This window comes from Epinephelus fuscoguttatus, linkage group LG10 (genome assembly GCF_011397635.1).
Source record: "Epinephelus fuscoguttatus linkage group LG10, E.fuscoguttatus.final_Chr_v1".
NCBI classification, from domain to species: domain Eukaryota; kingdom Metazoa; phylum Chordata; class Actinopteri; order Perciformes; family Serranidae; genus Epinephelus; species Epinephelus fuscoguttatus.
This window is the reverse complement of record NC_064761.1, coordinates 4,149,886-4,177,062: the sequence shown is the minus strand read 5'-3', so window position 1 is coordinate 4,177,062 and position 27,177 is coordinate 4,149,886. Positions and strand designations below refer to the sequence as shown.

At 40.6% G+C, this 27,177-nt stretch overlaps 1 protein-coding gene across 2 annotated transcripts in view; it reads right to left on the bottom strand.

The window, feature by feature from the left end:
• The window catches only part of nlgn1 (neuroligin 1), a 528,571-nt gene that overhangs the window by 437,854 nt on the left and 63,540 nt on the right, over positions 1–27,177 (bottom strand). The gene's annotated exons all lie outside the window — the stretch shown is intronic.

The following is a 27,177-nucleotide window of genomic DNA, read 5'->3' as shown; positions in this document are numbered from 1 at the left end:
AAATCGCCTGCTGAATCGACTGCATACAAACATACAATACAAATCCCAGATCTTCAACCATGGATTCAGCCATAACCTTAACCATCTATGACCTATGCGATTTTAAATTAAAATGCTTTATCCATTTGGTTTTGGGACTTTGGGACAATTTTTTCCAGCAGAGGTTGAGATATCCGCACTTTGGGTGAAGCTCCAAAAACCCTTATTCCTACACCATAATGCAACTTGATGGTAGTACACCAAGATAAATGTTGACATCAAGATTCAAGGTTTCTTTATTAGAACCCAAGGGCAAATATGTTGTGCAGACAGGAAATTCAGCATTCCCAAACAAGACATCACAGCAATACATATTTAAGGAGATTATAAACAAAATACATTAAAGGCTCTCTAAGTCTTCCTAAGCTTGAAAATTTTTTGTCACATACAGCAAACATCTCCTCACGATCCGCTAGCTACATGTCCTCTGAATATGCTGTGAAAAAGTCCAGTCTCTGTAGGCAGCCCAGGGGCCGCAAATCGCAACAAAAACATTGTGTTCCAGGCTGCACCAACCAGCCAACACGAGACCAGCGAAAGCAAGCACACACACATGAACGCGGTGCCCATGTCTCACGGTCTTGCGCAAGCACGCACACGTGGATGTGGTGCCCAGAGAGGCAGTTAGAGCTACCGGCTACAATGAGGCTAAAAGGCGAGCTAGCTCCGTTGTGTTTGATAACATTGTTAAAGGTAAACAGAAGTATTTTTGTTGCCATTTGCGGAGCCTGGGCTGCCTACAGAGACCGGAATTTTTCATCATATTCAGAAGACATGTAGCTAACAGATTGTGAGGAGATGTTTGCTGTATGTGACATAAACTTTTCAAGCTTAGGAAAACTTAGAGAGCCTTTAAAACATGTATCATCTATCCATCCATCCATCCATCTATCCATCCATCCATCCATCCATCCATCCATCAACCACTTTTCCAAGGCCAGGTCGTAGGGGCAGCAGGGTGAACAAAGTACTCCACACGTCCCTCTCCCCAGCCATGCTTTCCAGCTCCTCCTGGGGGATCCCAAGGCATTCCCAGGACAGACAAGATATATAATTCCTCCAGTGTGTTCTGGGTCTGCCCCAGGGCCTCCAACCAGTTGGATGTCCCCAGAACACCTCGAACGGAAGGTGCCCAGGAGGCATCCTAATCACATGCCCAAACCACCTCAACTGGCCCCTTTCCATGCAAAGGCGCAACGATTCTATTCCAAGCTCCTTACCCTATCTCCAAGGCTGAGCACAGCCACCCTTAGGAAGAAACTAATTTCAGCTGCTTGTACCCATAATCTCATTCTTTCAGTCATTACCCATAGCTTATGACCATAAGTGAGGGTTGTGATGTAGATGGACCAGCAAACAAGTTTTGCCCTCTGTCTTACCTCCCTCTTCACCGTGACGGTCGGGTGCAGTGCCCGCGCCAAACCACCAATCCATCTCATGCTCCATTTTACTGTCACTCGTGAACAAGACCCCAAGATACTTGAACCCCTCCACTTGGGGCAGTAACGCTCTCCTAACCCGGAGGGGGCAATCAACCTTTTCAAAATAGAACCAAAGTTTAAAAACTCCTATGAATGTCATGGCAAATTGCTTTTACATACACACAAATACATTCCCCACTCACTTTAAACTTAAAAGTGCCAAGTGCATCATCTTGTGCTTGCTTTGTTCAGTAGTGCAATAGCTGCTGGTACAAAAGTATTTCAGTATCGTTTTTGTTCTGCACCTAGGGGCTGCAAACCAATGGCCTGAGTGAAGGAGCTGGAATTCACTGTGGAAGAGACGTAAACAGTCCTGAAGAATAGAGCCAGCCTTACGCTGCTGCTGTGAGGAGTAAGAACTGAAAGGTTGAGCTCAAACTCACCGATAAGCTTACTAGCCCATTTGACAATTTGGGTCAAAGAGTTTTTGTTTTCCAGAGGCAAGTTAACAAACCATGACACAAGAGAACAGGAACAAATATATTCAATATAAGCCAGAGTTTTTTAAGCCAAAACTAATGTGGATGAGCTTTTTTTTTTTTTTTTTTTACACATTGTGTTTAGAGTCTATAAGTGCTCCAAGATACAGTCAGGTCCATACAGTTGTCATCATTTTGGCTCTGTACACCACCACAATGGGTTTTAAATGAAACAATGAATACCTGCTTAAAGTGCAGACTCTCAGCTTTCATTTAAGGCTTTTTTCAAAAATGTAGTATGAACCGTGTAGGAATGACGACCATTTCTTCACACAGTCCCCCAACCTTAAGGGCTCATAAGTATTTGGACAAACCAACATAATCATCAATTAAACAGTCAGTTTTAATACTTGGTTGCAAATCCTTTACAGTCAATGACTGCCTGAAGTGTTGGTCACATAGGCATCATCAGATGCTGGGTTTCTTCCCTGGTGATGCTCTGCCAGCCCTTTACTGCAGCTGTCTGCACTTCCTGCTCGTGTTTTGGGTGTTTTGCCCTCAGTTTTGGCTTCAGTAAGAGAAACGCATGCTCAGTTGGATTCAGGTCAGATGATATGACTTGGCCATTGCAGAGCATTCCACTTCTTTGCCTTAAAAATGTCCTTGGTTGCTTTTGCAGTATGCTTCAGGTCAATGTCCATCTGCACTGTGAAGCATCGTCCAATGAGTTTTGAAGCATTTAGTTGACTCTGAGCAGATAATGGTGCCCCAAACACTTCAGCTTTCATCCTGCTGCTCTTGTAAGCAAGACAAGACTTCACTAGAATAAATACAGAGGGTTTATCACAAGATGCAAAGCATTGGTTAGCCTTAAAAATGGAAGGCCAGATTAGAGTTTGTCAAAACCATCTAAAAGCCTGTACAGTTGTGGAACAGCATACTATGGACAGATAAAACAAAGATCAACTACCAGAATGATGGGAAGTCAAGAGAAGGAAGAAGGGAAGGAACTGCTCATGATCCAAAGCACACCACCTCATCAGTGAAGCATGGTGGAGGTACTGTTATGTCATGGCCATGTATGGCTGCCAGTGGAGTTAGTTCTCTTGTATTTATTGATGATGTGACTGCTGAGAAGAGCAGCAGGATGAAAGCTGAAGTGTTTGGGGCACCATTATCTGCTCAGATTCAACCAAATGCTTCAAAACTCATTGGACGATGCTTCACAGTGCAGTTGGACATTGACCTGAAGCATACTGCAAAAGCAACCAAAGACATTTTTAAGGCAAAGAAGTGGAATGTTCTGCAATGGCCAAGTCATATCATCTGACCTGAATCCAACTGAGCATGCGTTTCTCTTGCTGAAGCCAAAACTGAGGGCAAAACACCCAAAACAGAAGCAGGAAGTGCAGACGGCTGCAGTAAAGGGCTGGCAGAGCATCACCAGGGAAGAAACCCAGCATCTGATGATGCCTATGTGACCAACACTTCAGGCAGTCATTGACTGTAAAGGATTTGCAACCAAGTATTAAAACTGACTGTTTAATTGATGATTATGTTAGTTTGTCCAAATACTTATGAGCCCTTAAAGTTGGGGGACTGTGTGAAGAAATGGTTGTCATTCCTACACGGTTCATACTACATTTTTGAAAAAAGCCTTAAATGAAAGCTGAGAGTCTGCACTTTAAGCAGGTATTCATTGTTTCATTTAAAACCCATTGTGGTGGTGTACAGAGCCAAAATGACGACAACTGTATCATTGTCCAAATAATTATGGACCTGACTGTAGTTGTAGGTTTCAACACAGTCAACAGCCTAGTTTTAATGGTTGTGGTATCATCAATTAAAGGGAAAGTTCTGAAATCTATGAGCATATCTTTTGTCTTGGTAATGTTTAACTCTAAGAAAGACTGGTCAGGTGACAAACTCATCAGTAACTGGGCCATGGCTTGAATCCTTGTTGTGCGGCAGTCTCGTAATGACTGAATCATCTGGGAAATGTGGTATGGCCCTGTTCTCCTGCTTACTTTAGCACAGCCCTGGGTGAGCCAGTGGAAGAACTTAACACATCAGATAAAATGTCATTCAGTTTCACCATTTGTGTTCTGTTTGTTAAAAAAAATCCAGTATCCAACCCGCCAGATCGTGACTTAAATCAAAATGCTCTGTCATCCTCATGGCTAAAATGCGTGGTTAGTATCAGCATGCCAGCATGCTTACAACAATGATGCGAACATGCTGATGTTTAGCAGGTATAATATTTTCCATACTCAGCATTAGCATATTAGCAATATCTGCTAGTTACCACTAATACAAACCACAGCTGAGGCTGATAGGAACAACCGACTGGCTGACCGGCATGGCTTAACCTTTATAATAAAATCTGGGTTATTTTCTCAGACTTGACAAAGCTCCTCCAGAGCCACTACATGATTACTTTTACACACTGAGTAGTACTCCTCATTAATTTAGGTTGACATATAAAATTTGAGTGCCCCTAAGGGTAAAGCTGCAGTGCACAATCTGAAGGTAGGCTTTGCCAAAAAGGGTCAGTTTATGGAAGTGACCTCACCTCACCTCAATCAGCAACACTATCTCAGAATTTTTAAAAAATCTGTCTTTCTGAAAGACTTTGCTACCTCAACACAATTTAACAGTGTAATTTTGATCACTGATAATACCATCACTTATTAATTCAATTGTTTTGTTTATGTTGTTGCGGAGGTAGTGTTAGCTTGGCCTCATTTGCTGTTCATTTAGACAGGGAGATCAGGAAGCTATTGTAATACCCCTGCTATGTATACTACTACCAATTAGTTACTAATGGCAAATTATGTCAAATGTCCATACATTGTTATGTATGGTTAATTGGCAGCTTTGCTCTTACGTCCTATGGAGAAACTTTCATAACGAATAATAGAAATGAGCTGTACAGAACATAATGACTATAAACAGTAATGGTGTTACTTGTTACTGGAGCAAAGCTACAGATAGTGTAATTATGTAAATAAGCAAACTTGAGGAAAATAATGGTTATGTGACTGTAACACTAATTGAACCAATGATTTTGGGCTTTTTCTGTTATTTTATGTTTACTGCCCATCATAAAGGGCCAGCGGGCATGGGTTTTATTTATACAATCGTCAGTACCTCAGTGAGTCTATTTTCTATTTACAACGTGGCCTCATGCTGCGTGGTGATGCAATATGAGTGCAATAGGCTACACTGAACCAATCACTGTGGGGAATTCTATCAGAGAACTTCAGCACTATTAACAGCCAGTGAAGCAGTAACTTTTATTCATTATACACTATGTAATAAGGCTGCCATCATCAAGCTACTTAATAGAGCCACAGCAGCATGTTTATTTCATCACTGTTTTTAGCTTCTAACTGATTATAACAGTCACAGAAATCAATCTTTGGATTCAAGAGAGTTAGACACAGGATAAGAACACTTTCAAACAGCTAAATTTGAGTCCACTGAACTGACCTCCACCCACACTACAGTGATCTTTGTCAGCAGTCTGTTTGATTTGAATGATTTGACTCTTGGCAGTTGTTGCATTTCCCGCAGTACAGCCAAGGCTTAATTCCTTTCTGGTAATAATCCATGTGGTTCAAATCTCACATGTGTAGTGTTACGGCAATGATTTCCTTTTTTCTGATACATGGATCTGATTGGCAATCAACATTATGACTCACTTGCTGCCCTTGCAATTATGATGAGGTTATTTCAGTGCTGAAGTCTTAATTCGTGTGTTTTTGTGCCAGCACTTGTGTGTTCTCGTTTTGGAGCAGTCAAGAAAATGAGAAAATGGGTCCCTGGGCACAGACATGCAGAGGGCCCCACCTTTTCTACACAGGAACAAGGCACACAGACTTTATGGAGGTTTTATCTTGTTTTTGTTGTACTTTGACATTTCTTTGTAGATTTTTTGTGTCTCTTTAAAGTACATTTTTCATATTATCTGGTTGTTTTGTGTCTCTGTGGTAGTTTTGTATCTCTTTGGTGTAATTTTGTGTACGTTTTGGTCATTTTGTGTCTCTTTGAAGTAATGTCTTATATTTTCTCATTGCTTCATGTCTTTGTGGTAGTTTTGTTTCTCTTTAGTGTATTTTCACTTATGTTTTGGTCATTTTGGTTCTCTGAAGACATTATGTGTACAATTTTGGTCGTTTTGTGTCTCTTTGTGGTCGTTTTGTGTCTCTTTTAAGCACTTTTGTGTATTTTATGGTCATTTTGTGTCTCTTTGTGATCATTTTGTCTCTGACTTAATTTTGTGAATGATGTTGGTTGTTTTGTGTCTCTTTGAGGTAATTTTGTGTATGTTTCTGGTTGTTTTGTGTCTCTTTTAAGTATTTTTTGTGTATGTTTCTGGTTGTTTAGTGTCTCTTTAAGGGAATATTGTGTATTTTTTGGTTGTTATGTGTCCTCTCATGTTAATTTTTCTGACACTCTGGGTACTTGGGCCTGTCCCTGGTAGTCCTGTCCAGTATGCATTTTTATGTTTAAACATTAGATAAGACACATGCCATTGTATAAATTAACACAGTTGACCATAGCCCAAGCTGAAAACAAAACTGTTCATAGTAATTAAAAACTTGACATCTAAACTTGACAAAAAATTGTAATATGATACATCAAAATCCCAAACCTGAATTGAAAACTATGCAAGTTGCAAGTGAGTTTAAATATAGTAGAGTATATAGACAGAGAGAAAAAGAGAAAGAGAGAGAGACATCGACTAATGCCAAGGCTGGTCCATTGCAGAGCACCTTTGGAGTAAATATGACTGCAGGCCTTTAAGTGATTTATGTAGTCGTGCAACAGCAAATTACATATCTCATTACTTCTCATTGTGGCAATAAGCTGTTCTGTCATTCTTCTGTATTTGTTAGTGCAGCACATAAATAATACAGATGAGACACTTGGCAGCAATTTGGAGTAGAGCTAATGACTTTTCATCTGCTCATGTGTGAATGAACAGTAAACAGAGCAGAGGAAGGAGACTGAAGGTGGACATGTAAGAGATTCATACATTCCAAATTAAAATACTCCTAAAAACAATAAGAAGAACTGCAGCACATTGTCTCACTCACTGCTGAAATATTTATAAGAGCGAGATGGTGTGCAGGAGTTCTTCTCATTGTTTTTAAGATTGCATCTCCCTTCGACACACCTGTCACACATTAAGGTGTGCACTTTTTTTTTTTTTTTTCAAAATATAACATTCTTACATATTAAAATCTTGGAATGAAAAATCAAGATAATCAGACAGTGAGCTGTGACAAGCTGTGCGATTCCAACGAGTGGATGCTGCTGAGCCTCCTCCAGCAAAACTAATCTGTTTTTAAAAGGGCTTAGGCTATTTATATGGCAATGACACTAATGAAGGACATTTTGACAGCATTACAGCTCATCCATGTTCATTCAGAGTCAAGGGTTATCCTATATGAGACAGCTTTAGTGTACAAACATCATGAGCATGAGACACCTTCAGTCATGCTTAGGCATCTATTCAGAGATTAGTTCAACACTCATTTTGTGCACAATGCCCCAAAACTGGTCTATGTACTTGAACCCTTCGATTCCAGACATAATAATGCTCTCTATTGAAAGGTAATTCTTCGGAGCTTACTACCAAACTGTCCAATTTAGTAAAAGTAATACTAACATAATTTTCTTATTTTTACAGGTTATACCAGTGATTCAGCATTGTCCTTCCATTAATGTGGGGAATCACAGGAGACAGATTTGAAAATATGGTTCAAACTGAAGCAGCAGAGGTGGAGATATTCAGACTTTTAGTTCTATTTGGGGTCCAAAGATTACCATATTCAAGTAGTTTTCATATTTTAAGTGGACGTTAAAAAAACAACCCAAAAAAACCTCAGTCCAGTCTGCAGAAGAAAATGTTGGCATTAAATGTTCTTTTTTTTTTTTTAAGATATTTTTGGGCCATTTTGCCTTTAATGGACAGGACAGGTAAGTGTGAAGGGGGGAGAGAGAGGGGGGATGACATGCAGCAAAGGGCCATAGGCTGGAATTGAGCCCAGGCCGCTGCGGCAACAGCCTTGTACATGGGGCGCCTGCTCTACCACTAAGCCACCGACACCTCGGCATTAAATGTTATTGCTAAGTATGAATATGTTACATGCGTAAATTCATACACGTCATATTGATTCTAAAATGATGTAGTACATGAGATGACTTTCACTGGGCAGCTGAGGGGATGGTTGATGGCGCATCACCGAGACGAGGTACCTGCGAAGCTGCAGACCACTGCAGGCTGCTGTGCAGGAACAACAACGATTGTATTTTAGCATGGCTAAAATAGCTGTGTTTCTGCCAGGACAGTGGCACGAAAAGCAGTATTTTGTTTTGAATGAGACATCACAGTTTTTCTTGCTGGGATAGTGGCACAAAAAGTGGTGGTATGTGAAGAGAAGACATTGCTGTGTTTCCTGCTGGAAGGAAGGCACAAAAAGGGGTAGCTTTTTACCTAGACATGGCTGTGTTCCTGCTGGAATAATGGCACAAAAAGCAACAGTTTTTTACACAGACAATGCGGTGTTTCCTGTTGGGACAGTGACACAAAAAGTGGTAGTTCTTTACAGTGACTAACAGCAGTAGTTTTTTACTGAGACATTGTTGTGTTCCTGCCAGAACAGTGTCCCGAAAGGCGGGTGTTTTTTTTTTTTTTTTTTACAGAGACATAACTGTGATCCTGCTCTGACAGTGGCACGAAAAGTGGTAGTTTTTTTTATTGAGACATGGCTGTGTTCCTGCTGGGATAGTGGCATGAAAAGCAGTGGTTTTTTTACCAAGGCATTGCTGCATTCCCAGCAGATATTGTGCGCCCAAAACTGGGAATTTTATATGATCTGTCCTAACCATGGTTTTTGTGCCTAAACCTAACCATAAGTGAACCATTGAGACGTAAAGTTTCAACATATCAGCTAACCCATGATAATCAATCAATCAATCATGGTTTGCAGAAGAGTATGATGCCAACATTTTTTTCAACTAAGTTGGAAGAAAAAAGGACATTCCAGACTTTTTGTATTAGTATAATTTAGGAAATGAGAATGTTTTGCTTCCCACTGTCACAAGGCCATCTCAGACCATCTCAGTATTATGCACCACTCAGCAGCCTGCTGTTTAACAATGATACAATGTCTCAGACAGCCATAAGGGTTATAACACCTTCTCTATCCCCTGAAAGACTGTAAAACCCTCAATAATGTGTTAACTTGACACTCCGGCATTGTAAGCCAAAGAAAGTGTGCATTCACAACTCATTGGGCCTTTGGTATCTCTATAACCACCCCACTGCTCCTACCACACCACTCCCTGTCTCATTACCAAGCCAAGGTGACACCTTGGCTTCTGTGTTGAGCATCCAACATACACACCATCTGGCCCAGCATCACCTTGTCCATTTACTTTTCCATGCACACAAACACACACTACAATGTGAACTTGCACAGAAAATAAGACACTTTTACATATGTATGAACACACACATGCACTTCTGTCAGTCTAGTAGCTGTCTTCTTCTAAATAGAATGCAACAGCACTGGACAAACAGGAAAGCCAGAAATATACACTCATTACTTTTCTTTTTTTTGGGGGGGGGGGGCACTAACCTGTATCAATGCTAGCTTTGCAACATAGATGTCAGTTGTAACATTCTGCTGTCACCACACTGTAAGTAAACTAACTGGGTAGCAGTGGTAGTCTGTATGTATCTGTGGGTATATTGGAGCTGGGCATGAAGCCAGCGTTACAGCGTGCAGCCTGCTCTATTCCTCCATACCCAATTTAACATCACAGCATAATTAAAGGAACTTGGCAGCCCCCTAACAGCAGATTTCATAGTCCCCTGCTCTACACTAGAGCTTGTCGGCGGGGTCTGCTGGATCTCATGTAGCAGAGAATATCACACCAACATGGGAGGATGGCTTCCTGTTTCCATAAATACATTAACAGAATAACTGCTGGATGTAGTCAGGTATCTTCAGCAATTTCATAAGAATAAGTATGAGTTTACCTGCTTTTCTAATGCAGTCCCAACATTCACAGAGTAAAGAGATAAAGAAAAGAATTTCATGTAAACACTGCACCAGTGTACTTCAGGGTCCATCTTTGTTGCAGCAGGCTCAAGCCTTTAAGACTTTGTTGGAGTTCATCTTTAGGAAATATGCAAAATAGCTCTGTGGCCTTGTTTCCGTGTCCTGGTCAGAGCATTGGTAGCAGTTTCAGCTGTGTGTGTTCAGTATAAAGTGCACTTCAGTGCTTCTGAGATGATGCAAAACTTGCTTCAACATGAACTCAACAAACCCAAAACCCCTAAATCATTAGCATGCACAGTAGCCAGCTAAATAATTAACACATTCAACAAAATGTTCTCTTGCCTCCCAAATTATCTCGATCAAGACAGTGATCTGTTTAAGTGTTTTAATCATGATTCTGCTTTTGAGCAGCATTACTGTCACTTTAGAGGGACTCCTATTTTGATTTTGTTGAGTTAATTAGTGGTCACCACTGTCCAGTCAACATACCTCCAGTATTGTGACATTTCACACAGAATATTTTATCATAATCAAGTTCCTATTCTTATTATATTTTTATTTTTATTTTTTTTTTCTTGTAGTCATTCATCTGTGTACCTAGTTAGGTGTGGTTTATGAACTATGATATACATGATGCACAGTGCATCATTACCTGTGTACCAGTGATTCTCAAATGTTTTACACTGCACACCACCTCAGAAAACATGTGACTCTCCACCATTATGACTGACATTAAAATAAAGCAGCGTAGGCCGACCCTATTCAGCTACAAACACTTCATGAAAGAGGCAGGTTTATTCCCAAATAACAAAATTACTTATTGAGGTAACTGGAGTCATATCTCATTACTGCTCTGCGATGCTTGCTGCTAGGAGGAGCTCAGCAGACTTTCTCTACGTACCGCTCGAGGAAGCTTGCACATCACCAGTGAAACATGTACTGAGAAGTGCTTTACCCCATAGGTAGTTTCCCAGGAAAATCCAAAAGGGCCAGCAGGTTTTGGAGTTTACTACGCCAAAATTCATACGTTATTCCTCTGGTCTAAGAATGTCCAAAAATATTAGTAAAAGTGAACAAATCTCTCCAATCCACAAGCTACACTGCTAAAACTCAAATTTGTGATGCATATTCTGATTCAGACTTGAGAACACTACAGTAAAAGAAAGGTTGGGGTTTTAAAAAAAAAACAAACGTTCAGTGGGTCCAAAAATGCCCAATTCAGGCTCCAAGTCATGGTCTTTAGAGCAGCTCCAGACTTTATACTCTGTGATATCACAAGTTTGAGACTTACTTCTCTGGTTTCTGGCTTAGTTGTAGTAGTAGCAACACATGAGTGGCTCATTTTCACTAATACTGTTTTAAACTTTCCAAGGCCGTGAAAATACCATATTGGATTTTTTTGTTTAGGTGGTGTCTCCCTTTAAATAAATAAAAATATACCAATGGAGAACCAATACATGATAAAGAATTGGTTCAATAGCTTATTCAATTGTTGTGTTGGGTGTATTGTTGTATTTTGTAGTAAGAACTGCCTGTAGGTCCTTCAGGATTTTTATTGTCTTTCTTGACAAAAGGGTGAGGGGAGTCAGTCGACATTATGAAATATAAGTGTCATTAGTAAATGGATAAAAAAAAATACTATAAAGGGACATTTTGCATTAAAAATCTATAAAATAACAAAAAAAAAACCTTCAAAACTGTTACTGGAAACTTAAAAACTAAGAAATAAAAATCAAATAATGACTTTGACTTCCAAAATATATTAATTTATTTAGCTTTTTTAATTAGTTTTCTATTCATTATTATCATTATTTTATGTCTTAGATCCCAAGTCTGAGACCCTTAGGGGTTCCTCAGAGTTACTGATTTGAAACCTATTGATCAATTAACTGTGTTATTATTCCAAGTGTATGGACATTCTTGTGAGCCACAATATATTATTTTATGACTTTTTGAGCAAGAGACTCTGAAAATTCAATGTGCCATTAACAAGTAATAGCTATTAGTGGCCACAATGGACGCTGTTCAGAACAAAAGTATATAGTGTTGCTTTAATATTGGGAATTAAAGAGATCCATAAAGCTGTTATACGTATCTACTGTTGGGTGCTGTCATTAAAGCAGCAAATCTACATGCATACCGTGCTCACATGTTGCTCCTTTACTCTTCTGTCCATCCTTTTTTGCATCTCTCTCATTTCATGGTGCACCTTTTTCGCCAACACAGAACACTGTTGACTTAGACTGCAACAAACAGATACTTTACAATTATAATGATTGAAACAAGGATGTGGTACAAGAAAAACAATGTTATAATTCATTCAATAACTCTCATTTCCTTCCTCCTGCTGTTTGTGTGCGGAAGCTTACATTATTGTTTACAGTTAGTTTACAGCTGCCTTTCCATCATCGTTGAAGCAAATTGCTTCATGCATTACATGGTTGTACGGCCGTTTTGGAAAGGGTTCCCATAAATAATGACTAGGAGTGAAATGGAAACTATGGGGAAAGCTGTTACTTTTCACCACGCTGTGTCTATCTGTGCTGTTCACAATGTGCTGTGTCTGAAATATGCATGAGGCAAAATGTGTCCCCGCTATGGCTGCAGCGACACAGTACTAAAGAAAAGCGGGAGTGGAGAATAAAAGATTGATTTTTTGTGAGATGAATCTTAGAAATGGGGCAATGTTATGACATTTGTATTCCTGGCTCTTTGTGCAGTTGCTGTTGTTGTAATTTGTGGCACTACAATGGCTGGTATTGGCGGAGTGCCGAAGGTTCAAATGTCCTTCATTTAATATTCAGGAAAGAAAAAAAAATAAGCTGCTTATTTATTTATTGTAATGCAAGTGTCATGAATATGTATGAGCAACTATCAATTCTGTCACCTTGAGCAGAGCCGCACGCATGTATGTGTGTGTGTGTGTGTGTGTGTGTGTGTGTGTACATGTCTGAGTTAAGGTGGGTGGATGCTTATGTGTGTGTAACTATTTGACAAAAGGTTGGAAAACTGTTTATACAACCAGCCAAGGTCATACTCTTTTTCTTCTGACATATCCCTGAGCAGGCAACAAACAGACTATTCATAACCCACTAGACCTGTTCAACATTTAAAAGGAACCTATTGTGCTTTTCCTCATTGACTGTCATATATATAGTGTTACAGTGTTGGATGTTCATATCAAGTGTGGCAAAAGTTTCAAATAATGAGCTAAATGTATAAAAATCGAATTTCTGTGAGCAAAAAACGTTAGACTTCAGATCACTCTAAATACTCTGTTTCCAAGACTTTTTTCTTCTTTTGAAACAAGCTGATGTCAGCTTTTGAAGGATTTCTTTACAGGCCATCTGCTCCAAGCACCCTTCTGTAAGTGTTGACATTAAATAGCCTACACTGCTACATGTAGCAACACGCTAATATCTGGAAAACTTGATTTTGGTTGCAGACGCTGTCAACCCATTTAGATGCTCTGTCCATTCCAATGGACACAACTTTTCTAAGATGTCTAGATCTATGATTGCTATCATCTGACTCCACCCAAATGCACAGACTTATTTTAATGGGAAATATTGTTAAAATACAGAAATTCTGTTCAGATTATTTTTTAAATGATACAATGAGTTTATAATGCATATATTGATTATGTTCACAGAATATTAATCTCAGAAGGTTTTCAAAATATTATATATATATATATGGATATATTTATATTTATACAGTGTGTTTAAAAACAAGACTTTATTTATTCATTCATTTGAGTTAACTATTCATGAAAAATAAATAAATTCATGTTTTTATTTAGAATAAAACATATAAAACCACTTTTTTCCTAATTATTTATGAGTGAATTTTGTGTAAAAATCCTCCATTACAGTATTTTTGTCAGTGGTTTGAACACAATTCGGTTCTGAATGTATTGATTTCTCCCTAATTTTAGATCATACTTTTAATGGAACAAGTCCTGTTGTGTTTAGAACAACACTCACCTAAACGACAGAAAAGGTTGATTTCCACTAACTTCAAAAACAACATTTATTACTGTCCTGATGGCCACAGATGTCAACAAGTCCTTAACGTTATATAACCATTGCAATTTCACTAAACAACTTTATGGTTATGTTCAGGGAACAGAACTAGGTGGTTAGGTTTAGATTAAACATCATGGTTTGGCTTTAAATAAGTACTTTGGTTACTAACATAGCATGGCAAAGGTCACATGACAGGCATTACATACATCATGTCACATATGTCACTAGTGTAGTATGCTACACTAGGTTGTTACTAAAAAGTAATCATTGACTTCAGGGTACGAACACAAGTTTCCTGGGTGAAAGTCCTGTGCTTTTTTTGACCCATCAACCAACCCTCCTGCCCACCCTGTGGGGACTTCTTCCATCTTTACACATTATGTGGACTCCATTGCTTTTTTATACTCTGTCACCTTCATTGTAGAAAATGCCACTATTTTCCATTACAGTCATTCTCCCTGCTGCAATGACTGTGCAGAGACACTGAGATATGAAAGACATGGAAACCCTGCCCAATCAGAGAAGACTGGGCTTTTTCAGGAGGTAGACTTAAAAAGACAGGTGCTAAAATGGAGCGTCTCAGAGGGTGGAAACAAATGTTCCAGCACAGACAGTATGAGGAAAATAATGTGTTTTATGAACATTAAAGTATATAAAAATGTTCTAGCAGAAACCCAGAATACAAGTATGAACCTGAAAACTGGCATAATAGGTCCCCTTTAATGGATGTTTCTAGCCAGGATAACTTGTTTGATTCAGACAACATTACTTTAGCTTTGAAGGATCTTGGACATACTGAGTGTTGTATAAATCATAGTAGATGTACTATAACTTTATCCTCGGCATTCTACTGCATAGGCGCTGAGTTCTTCATTTCGAATGAGAAGTGGAGATTATGAATGTGTCCAGAATGACGAGTCAAAGCTGAGATGGTTTTTAATACAAATTAGCAGAGACATTAGCAGATATGAATTTGATTTTCCTCTTGCTGTAAACTCATGCTGTGAGCTGAAGAGCCTGACAGATTGTGTTCCAAATTAATGAATGAGGAGAGACTAATTTCTCTGATTTCCAAGTATTTTCCAGTCATCTGTTGATGATGAATCCGTTGCCATGCAAACAATAATCAAGACTCAAGGACAAACTGAACTTTAAAGAAGTGAGCATTGTTTGGAAGTAGCAGGCTCAGTAACTGAGAGCCCACACAAGACGGTTATCGACTTTCAGATGGAGTAAATCAAAAATCTTGGCACATTAATTGTTTTTCTTCAAAATAAGTGATCCTGCTCTCAGTTTCTTACTCAGTGCAGACAGATTGTGCCAATTCACAATCTCTATAATTAACTAGATCATATTTGGGTCTACTTTGGATTTTGTTTTTTCTCTTCTCCCCATCAAACACTCTAAATTGGTTTATTTACTTTGCTTAATAATTTGGTTTATTGTAATCTGTGTTTGGAAAGCAGTTTGTTTTTCTATTGCTCAGTAGTTCTTGCTTAATTGAAGTCTTGGAAGCACATACAACTGGAAGTTTATTTAGACAGTACAGGGCAGTAAAAACAGAATTAAAACCCCTTTTACTGACAAATATGCAGTATTGATAGCTGTTTAGTAGTTCCTACATTTCAAAACACAGCAGCTAAGCAGCACAACATTTGACAAACTTAACACATCTCCAGGATAATGTAAGAAGAAAGAATACAGTACAATGATGCCATGGATTCAGGATTCTGATGTGCATTGTGTCTCTTTACTCTGAGAAATAAGAGTTCCAAAAGGGTTGTTTCTGAGGAGCTGATGTTCTACCCAGAATCATTTTTGAATTTTTTTTTTTTTTTTTAAAGAAAGGGTTCTATTAAGAACCATTTTCATTCAAAACATCCATCTTGGAAGAAAAAACATCAAGGGTTCCCTGTAAGACTAAGGGTTTCAATAAGAACCATTTTCATCCAAAGAACCCTTTATGGAGGAAAGAGATTCTTGAGGATTGTTGAAAGCATGGGTGTTTTTAGTGCCGTCCCCGGTCTAGGTATAATCATCTATTTTGGGTTCTAGTTAGAACCCTCTAAAAGGGATCCAGGTGGAACCTTCTTAAAGTGTTCTTTCAGGAACCAAAAATGGTTTTCCTATAGGGACAAGCCAAAGAACCCTTTATGGTTCTGGCTATTATCTTTTTTTCTCAGAGTGTAGCTACAGACAATACCAACAATGTCTTAATTATCTTTTACAGTCAGGACTGTGGGTCACAGAAGAAACATAAATAACTCATACATTTGTTCTGGTCCATTGTGACAGCTAGACCACATGTCACCTGTCACGGTACAGCAGCCGGGAGGTGCCAATCGATGTATGAAAGTCTGTTAAACAATCTTTCCTTGCAGGAATATTGACTGGTGTTGATGCTGGAAAATACACTTACAGTGCATTCTGTCACAGGGTGGTGTAACCAGAGCATATTTCAAAGACCACTGGTTAGATCACCATGACATTTTGTATGCATATTCATGAGATTCATCACCACTCATTCTCCTAAACTTTGTACACAAGCTTTTGTATTCTCTGAGGCAGATTGCCATGACATTTGCAGAACACATTCATGGACCCAAGAGGATAACAGTATCTGATTTGGATAACCCCATAACCTTTCCTCTAGCACTACCTTCAGGACAAAGTGTTGATGATAAGTCTTTAGGAATGTCAAAATCACTACAGTGTTGTTTAATTTTTTAAGTATTGTCCAGTGGGATAAACATCATAGTAGGGCTTGTTAATGCAGTACTGATCCCATATATCAAAGCCCTAATCGCTGCCCCCCAACCCTTACTCAGTGTAGTTACCCTGAACCATGAGACAGTTATTCACTCTGGCCCCTGTGTTCGAAATAAACAGGGCTTGACATCAACCCTTTTTTGTTAGATTTACTGTACTGTCATGTATTACAATCACATAAATAGTCTGCTTTTCACCCAATTTGATTCCAGCCAATGCACTTCTGTAAAAGCTCATTCAGTGGAAAATTCCTTGCTCTAACAAGCAACAACCTCAGGTACATGTCATCACCTGTAATTATATCCGCCAGGCATAAGCCTGGAGGGGATCCTGCTAAATTTGAATACTGTTGGACCAATCACTTTAATATTATGTGTGCACATTTATGACTCTATGCTCAAGGACCTCTCATGGTCGCAGTGATTCACAGTTGTTGAAATACCTGTTTTATTGACTGTAGACCGTCATTAACTGCTGACTCTTCACTCCTCTTAAATGGCCCGTAGGGGCCACAAGTGATCAACAAAATCACCTAATCAAAGCAAAGAGCAAAAGGCATTTCTAGGGACTGGCTCTGCTAAAAAAAACAAAAAAAAAAACAAAAAAAAAAAACAAGCCTTACTTGGTCTTTGCAGGCTATATTTTGGCCTTTGTTGTGGATTAAAAACTGACACCCATAGAGAAGTTTGGTCTCATTTTGAACTGGAGAATCTGCATTTTGATTCGATACCCAATATGTTATGATTCACAACAGTTAAGCATAATATGAGATTATTGTTGGGAAGAGGAGGAGCTAAATATGATCACTGGCAATAATTCATAATTATTAATATTAATTATGGATTATTAAAATATTTGATTAATTAATTAATAATTAATTAATTATTACATAAGCATAATAATCAAATTAGCTTACAGCGGGGCACCACTGGGAAAACCCGGACCAATGATCAGACGTAAATACAGTCTCAAGAGTGTTCACTTAGGAAGCTAATTCTAGGGAGATATCAGCAACTATAAGATGAACAGGAAGGAGTGGAGCTCAGGCACTGACTTTGTCAACCAGCTTCATCACAGTATACAATGAAAAACCAAAGCAACCTCTCTTTGCAGTATAACAGGGTTTATTCACACTGATGACATTAATTTGCAACCAACATCAACATTGCTCTATAAACCCATTCAACTATAAAACATTACTGAATCAACCAGCAAGCATCAAGAAGGGTGTGTGTGTGTGTGTGTGTGTGTGGGAGAAAGTGGGTGAGTGAGCGAGGATGTGTGTGTGTGTGTGTGTGTGTGTATGTGTATGTATGTCTGAGCGAGTGGGTGTGTGAGAGAGAGAGGCGTGTGAGCGTAGCAAGATGGCGGCTGTGACGCTGCAAGCTGCGTCACACAATGGCAGCTCGCCAAGAAAGCACGCGACTCAGAAAAAGGAGGGGAGCCGGTAGAGAGGGAAGTTCGAATTGCTCGGCTCCAAGTGTAGGTTAGTGGAAGAGAGGAAGAGAGAAAGGGAAGCACTCAGAAGTGTGGTCACGCAGGCGGTATTGAGATGCAGTAACCTGTCTGTGTTACGCAGAGACGCACTCGGCTCAGCTGGTGAGCGGCGTGAATCTGGACATTGAACCAACACAGCCGAAGTACTGATCAATCCCGCGTGCGGGGCGACACAATAGCGGTCCGACGAGGTCGGATCACTGCGTATTACAAGCAGACACAAACGGGCAGGAGAATAACAGACAGCAGCAACACAGGCAATATTTTTACAATAACAATGCAGCCAAAATCGGACGCGGCGGTCCGTATCAACAAGCCCTTACAAACTTAAAAAGAAAACACACACGAACTAATATCTGCCCAGAGCTAAAGCCTCTTACTGTTGCAGAAGGTGGAGTGATGTGTCGGTCGTTCCTCGTGCGTCATTTGTTATGGCAGAGGTGAAGTGGTTAGCGGCTCACAGCGGCTAACGGGTCCTCGGCGAGGGGGCAAGTCTCTGGCGAGGCAAGTTAATTCCGGCTCGTAGCAGGGAATCACTTGGGGAAAGAAGGGGGCCCTTGTCCTTCTTCTTGAAGCAGGCAGTCCTTGTTATCTACCAAACTTCGCATCCGCGGGCATCCGGGTGAGAGGGTCAATCCGTGGTCTCGTACTGGGCTACTCTGTGTTCCTCGGTGCACAGAGTGAGGGAGAGGAGAGGAGATCAGCTCGACCAGCGAGGGAAATCCGTAGGCCTAAAACACGTCTAACTGTGCAGAGTAATAACTCTTTCTAAAGCGTTCGCCACGTGGGACGAGTTGCTAAGCTTTAGGAACAGTTGTGGGTACTTCTATTGGCTATGAGGATCACAGCCAGAAGCGTTTCCCTCAGGTACGCTTTGTGATGATATACCCCGGCGTGACGTCATCGGTGCGGGGTTGGCCATGGCGGATTTCACCCAATGGGAGCTGTGTATTTCAAGGGACCTCTGCTGGTCAGCTGGGGTGCTGTGTTGGGGTTTGAATCAGCTGATTCACACAGAGAAAGGGGGCTGACTGATTCCTTTGTTCTTTTGGGCGCCAACATGTGGTCTCAGGCTTTGATTGTTACATGTAGGCCCAAAAGTTTATGGATAAAGTGTAGGCCTTTGTTAGAAATCCTTGTACGGCACAACAATTATTTAGTCCCTGTTTTTGTTATCTTTGCTGTCATCTTGACTGTAAGGGAGCCAGGAGGGCCATATCCACCGGGTGCATTTGGGATGCATGCATCAGCGGAGTGGCTGCAAATCAGCTTCAGCGGCCACATACGTAGCAGCTGAAATGCTGCCACTAGGGCGGATGTCCTCACTCTACCGACTGCACTTTTCTAGTTATTGCTGTCACAGTTAGTACATCTTTAGTCATTGTTTTATTGTTGTTTTTGTAAAACTACTACATTCCAGGTCAAGAATCAACTTCAAGCCAAACTCTGACTTCAGAGTATGCTTACAACGTAGGGTAAGATAACCAACAATGGTGTTATAGGATGTTTACATTCACAGTTTAGCTATAAAATGAAATATTGAAATAATTTCATCAGGTTTTTCAATAATAATAACAATATTTTTTATCATACTTAAAGTAATAGGCTGTAATTATGATCTATGTCACTATTATTCAAAGATATTCACCTCCTTAGTATTGACATTAGCTGAGTTTGTCAGAGTTGGGGACATGCACCATTGTCACTTAATTGCCAAAACTATTTTGAACTGCAAACTAGGCTTGGGTGGTATATGCTTTTTTCATACCTGTATACCTAACTGACATTTCACCAGGGTATACAGCACATGACTACCCTGGAAATCCAGAGTTCTCGCGAGAGCACAATTTGAATTTGCTCAGCGAGTCACTCTGGCAATCAGCTAAACAGATGACGACAGCACTGCGACGACGAAGTCCGGAATCAGTCAGTAAACACTGCAAGATGAACACCAGTTGTTTGAAACGGTTTTGGCTGCCACAATGAATGAGTTAGACTTGGCTTTTTCTCTAAAAGAGGAACTGAAGACGGCACTCGAGTCCTTCCTTTGCAAGAAGGACGTTTTAACTCTTTTGCCAACCGGATACGGCAGGATTCTAATCTACCAGTTAGCAGTGATATTGGGCCATTTTCATTACTCATGGCCAGATGCTAAATCTTTCTAGTTTTGGGTCTGGATTTCCAGGCTAGCACATGACAGTATTAAAAAAAAAAAAAAACTCTTGATGGGAGTCATTGTTGCATTGTAGCAGGCGGCACCTCTCTCAATTCAGCTGCCTGTTCCACCGATAGAGACTGACCTGTGGTATTACGTGCTATGCCTCGCCACAATACAGCATTTCCATACCAGCTACATGGAGAATGGGGTGTTTTTTTTTTTTTCTTGAGTTATGAAAATCATACTGTACTGCATTCATGATACTCAAAATACCCTGGTATACCTTGATACTACCCAAGCCTACAACAGACTACAAAATGAGAGTTGACTAAAGAGAGAGGATGTGGCCCAGATTAAATGTACTCTTCTATCACACACTGTATTGCTGTCTTTCTATTTCCAAGTTTGGTTCAGAATCAATGCAACATCCAATGGGGCCAGGCTGAAAATGACAGTCCACCATCCTCCAAGCAGCCAAGCTTTGAGACAAAACCCTTGTCAGTGAGGACACAATTTAAAATTCTCCTGAGACATACACAAATATCCAAATCCAAGCTTCGATCTAGACAGACAACTGACTCACACACACAATCACAACACACTAACATAAAAGAAAAACCAGCACAGAGAAGTTAAGTTGTGAGTAGAGGTGACAGAGCGCCTCATGGGAGACTCAAACACAAGACAGACCATGCTTATTCCTGCCTCCTATTTCCTTTACTCTGTTTGTGTGTCTTTGTGTGCATGTGTGTGCAACCCCTCCCACAGGATTCTCCTTCAACGACTACAAAACTGGGACAAAGCCTGAGGAATAGGAGCGAAAAAGACAGGAGCAAGAGAAAAGGACAGAGAGGGAAAGAGAGATGTGGGAAGGTGAATAGGTCAGGAAGGCGCAAAAGACAGAGACAGACGAGAGGGAAAAGGCCAACCTGTGCAGAGTGAGATCGGATAGAAAAAAAAGAGACACAGAGAGAAGAAAGAGATGAGGGAGAAGGGGAGCCGTGAACAAAAACAGTGAGAAATTCACCCTCTGTGAAGTTGCCTGCATCTTGATGAAATGCACATCAACATTGGAATTTCTATTCTAAACCCCTCTGGAGTGGAGACAGCGCACAAAAATTTCAGAATAATGCAACATGTTGAAATATTTCCGGGACTATTTGAGATATTAAACAGCTTGTACACGCGCTGGGAAATGGCCTAGTTTGCAGTTAAATGTCCTAGTTTGGGGTTTAAAAGCTCAATGCTTAATTCAACATAGAGTAAACATAAAGAGAGTCCCAACCCACCACAGAGACACCTTAAAGACAGTTTTTTTTCCTCCTTTGTTTTACAAGGTCTGACAGCGTGTCAGACAGTTGATTCCATGAAGCACACAAGCAGAGTGCTGTAAGACCTAGTACTCAGGCAGCAGCAGGCAGTAAAGGCAAATACTACACAGCGAACGGCAGGATGTCATTATTTAACACTGTAGGATAGAGGGTGTCAGGAGCTGTTTCACAACCCAGTCCAAATTATACTCAGTCTAATTATACTTAGTCCAATGACCTCTATGAGCCTTTTCAGTCTGATTTACACTCAAAACACAACACTGACACTACCCTAATTAAAATCACTAACGACCTACTGTCATTCTCTGACTGTGGTTTCATCATTATTATCATCCTTCTTGACCTAAGGGCTGCTTTTGATGCCATTAACCATTCCACACTCTTCACATGCCTCAGATCCACTCGTGGCACTGGCAGTCCCCTCTGCTGGTTCCAGTCAGACATCAGTTCATCAGTATCAAGAACTGCAAATCGACCATAGTCCCTGTCACCCAGGGTGTCACCCAAGGTTTGGTGCTTGGTCCTCTTCTTTTTATCTTTTACATTCTACTCCTTAGACAGATCCTTTACCACCTAGACCTCCAGTTTCACTGTTACACAGATAACATTCTCTACCTCTCCTCCAAGACCATCACTGCTGCCCCTCACTCCACCCTTACCACCAACCTAACGGACATTAAAATGTGGATGCAAATTTTTTTTCTGGAACTCAACTGCAGTGAGTCGAAAATCTTAATCATTTGCCCTGACTCCCCTACCTGCCCCACTCAGGGCTTCACACTCAACATTGATGGCTCTATCATCGCCCTCTCCACCCAAGTCCACAACATCTGAGTTGTCTTTTACTCTATGCCAATGGAAAGAGAAAGTTATTGACATTTTTGACAATACAAGACAGGACAGAATCATACAAAATTCAATTGGCTGGTTAATAGTGCTATACACTATGAAAGTGCAATGTTAGCACTACTTTTTTCATGATTAATTTGTTCAGCTTGTTCATTCATTAATTTTCTGTAACTGCTTGTCCTGTTACAGGGTTGCAGGGGGGCTGGAGCTTATCTCATCTGTCTCCGCAAGAGGCAGGTACACCCTGGACAAGTCATCAGACTATCACAGGGCTGACACACAGAGACAGACAACCATTCACGCTCACATTTACACCTACAGGCAATTTAAAGTCACCAATTAACCTAACCTGCATGTCTCTGAACTGTTGGAAGGAAGCTAGAGAACGAAACAATATACAAATGCCACAAAGATAAATATGATTTTTAAAAAGCACTCATGATGTTTGTATATTTAGTGCAATATTACTCCTGATAAAATGGCATTACATTTGATGAAAAGCGCATTATGACTTCTGACTCATTATGACTTGAAACTTGATGATTAGGACTTGGGCTTTGACTTGGGAATGGTCAGCCTTGTCTTGGTACTTGACTTGGGACATGCCTTTCTTGACTTGAGACTTGAGTGCAAAGACTTGTGAATTATAAAATAATGACTTGCTTCTGCTTCTGCTTTTTAGAATGTCTATTGTTCCTGATTTTCTGCCAGGTAAATAACTATAGTCACCATTTAACAGCAAGAGTGCATCTATGTGTATCTATGTATCTATATGTGCTATATGAACTTTCCTTCACCCTCTTGCACGTACTTCTGCATTAGCATGTGTTTTCCTGTTACCCATAATGCCTTTTGACAGCCCACAAGGTTGCCTACAGTCAGCTGTGGGTTAAGGTGGAGATAGTGATAGTGATAGTGAAACTACAGAACAAGCAAGAGAAAAAAATGTTATTTAGAACCACTGCAATGAGCTACAGTTGAATATTTCAGTTATTTAGAGGCCTCTGGAATTTATAAAAACATTTGTAAAGCGTGTAAAAATATTTCTTGCATCCCTACTAAACAGCAACAGAATGTCATTCAAAGTTATGACATTCAACAAGCAACCTTACATAAACCATGAAAATCCACAAGAGACATAACAGATGAGCACCCATGATGTGTCTATGATCACATAACATGAATGCTGATTTGTCTTCTTTCAGTCATGTTTCTGTGTCACTCAGACTTTATTTTTCTACCGTTTTGTTCGGTTAGCTGTCATCTGTAAGGACTGAGGCTCTACTGCATTTACTACAATTTTGGAAATGAATTGTGAATGCATGCTGCAGGGAGAGAGAAGACCAACCATAGTGCCGCTACCTCTGATCTCATTACAGAGACCACTATCCCAGCATGTGATAACTTAATGACCGACTCCATCCCTGACCCATCAAAAGAACTACTTTTAACCACAGAAGACTTCTTTGAACCAGCATGACACAGGACAGCACAATAGTGCTTATGAGGACACAGAAATGAGTCCCACAGCAATTACACTACGCCTCACTCACGTTTACCGCTGCTCTATTGTTTGGCTCTCTGTGTCCTGGTCGCACTTTTTGTTTTTGTCCTTCTGACTCCAGTATTAATCCATGTCTTCCTTTTCTCGCTGTTATTTATCACTGCCCATGTCTGGCTCTCTTGCTGTTGCCCATTCTAACCTGGTTTCTCTTTGTTCATCGTGAATTCTGCCATGGTTAGTGTGCAAAACACACCTAAAAAACATTAAACATGGATTGATAGCAACAATATCAAACACTAGTAAACAAAACAGCTTCACTATAACTCAAAACGTTCACAGACAAAACACTTGTCTCATACTAAACACACTTTCACCACAAATACAACCTGCTAACATTATTAACAGAGGCTTATGACATTTTACATTGCATAAATTAGCCTAGCAGCTGGCGGACTTTCATTTACTCACATAAAGCCAAGATAAATCACACACAGGACTTAAAATGCTATTTTGTGGGGGTCCAAAGTGGCAGCATGCACAGACACTGCGGTTCAGTGCTCCCCAAAACACTGTGTCTTGGTGTTAGAATGTATGGTTCTGATTGAGGAGTTATATCTGTGCACATTGAAAGTTTTCTACAGCAGAGAAGAGCTAATACACATCGGTGTAAAGTGCCAAGTCACGATTGCAACCACCTTCCAACAATCTCATGGAATACCGATGGAGATAACAAGGCCACCGTCCTCCCCATGGATTATCATACCGAACGCACGCAGACGGCGACCGCACCGGGAGGGCAGGTAGAAGTGGGGCTGCCAGGCCAGTTACCTGGCCAGGCTAAAGAGAGACCCAAACAGGCCACCGCTACCCAGCTTCTTCGTTGCAAATGTGAAATCTCTTGGCAACAAAATGGATGAACTAAGGTTGGAGATAGCACCGCGGACGGCCACCCAAGACAGCTGTGTGTTGATCCGAAAAGAGACTTGGCTCAACGTGAGCGTTCTGGACACAGCCATCGAGCTAGCAGGCCTGTCAACCCACCAAAGTGATCGGAACAAGAAATCCGGTAAGAGCCGTGGAGGCAGATTGTGTGTTTTTGTGAGGAACGACACTGCTCATCCGATTTGGAACTATTAACAGTCAAATGCAGACCCTTCTACTTTCCAAGGGAATTCTCTGTTGTCGTTGTCACAGCTGTTTATATACCACCTGATGCAAATGCCAAGTTAGCACTTAGCTATGTGTTGATGACTATAAACAAACAGCAGAATGCCTACCCTGAAAGTGTTTTCATTATAGCAGGATATTTTAACCACGCCACCTTAAAGACTGTGCTTCCAAAGTTTGATCAGCATGTCAAATTCGCAACGAGACGGGAGAACACACTAGACTGTGTTTACTCAAATATCGCTAAGGGATATAGAACATTCACACTCTTGCACCTGGGAAAATCGGACCATCAGTCTTTGTTTTTAGCTCCAGCCTACAGTCCTGTCAATAAAAAGCAGTGTCCTACCAACACAACTGTGAAAACATTGCCCGACGAGGCATCCTTACAACTGCAGGACTGTTTCAAGCGCACCGACTGTGTGCACCAATTGTTTTATGATCAAAACATTGAGATATATGCTACCACTGTTCTGAGTTACATCAGGACCTGTGTGAAAAATGTCTCCATCACCAAAACCATTCGTGTCTTCCCAAACAGGAAACCATGGATGAATTGCGAGGTCCAGTTACTCCTGAAAGAGCGCAATGCAGCCTTCCGGTCGGGTAATAAAGAGCAGTATAGCATTGCAAGACACAACCTAAAAAAAGGCATCCAGTAGGCTAAAGCTGCATACAAGGACAAAACAGAGGACTACTTTTCCAGTAATAACACAGCACATATGTGGAAGGGCATTCAACAGATAACTCACTACAAGACCAACAGAGAGATCCCTACAGCCTGCAATGCTTCACTGGCAAATTAACTTAACCACTTCTTTGCCCGCTTTGAAACATCTGGGCCAGAAGAGGCCAGTGCACCCCTACCTGTCAGCATGGGGAACACACTGACCATGCAGATTCATGAAGTGAGGAGAGTCTTCTGCTCTGTGAATGTCAGGAAGGTGGGAGGTCCAAATGGTATCCCAGGGAGGGTCATCAGAGACTGCGCCCACCAACTTACAAATGTTTTTACCGACATTTTTAACATGTCTCTGTCTCAAGCCACTGTACCTACTTGTCTTCAGTGTAGTACAATAGTACCAGTGCCAAAACAAAGTAACATCAGCACCTTGAATGATGACAGGCCAGTGGCCTTTACCCCCATTGTTGCTAAGCGCATGGAGAGACTAGTTTTAAAACATATAAAAGCCATCCTGCCGCCTGACCTTGACCAGCATCAGTATGCCTATAGAGACAACAGGTCTACAAAGGATGCCATTGTAACAGCCCTCCACATGACCCTGACTCACCTCATATGTTAGAATGTTATTTATTGATTCCAGCTCTGCTTTTAATACTATTGTTCCCAGCAGGTTAGTTTTAAAGCTTTTAGACCTGGGTTTTAGCAGCCCCCTGTGCATGTGGATAAGGGACTTCCTGTTTAACCGCCCACAGATAGTCAGGCTTGGGGCACCTCAGGGATGTGTATTAAGCCCATTACTCTACCCCCTTTACACATCAGATTGTGTTGCCAAACACCCCTCAAACCAATAATCAAATTCACAGATGGCACAACTGTGGTAGGCCTGATTTGAAATGATGATGAGACAGCCTACAGAGCTGAGGTCAGCCTCCTAGCAGAATGGTGCACAGAGAACGATCTCACACTAAATCTAAAAAAGACTAAAGAAATTATTTTTGATTTTGGAAAACAGAAGGAAGATCCTGTTCCATTCACTATCAGAGTGGAAGTGGTGGAGAGGGTCTTCTCTTTTAAATTCCTGGGCACACATATTGCTGAGGACCTGACATGGCGATCAATACCACAGCATTGGTAAAAAAAAAAAAAGCCCAACAGTGGCTTTACTTTTAAGG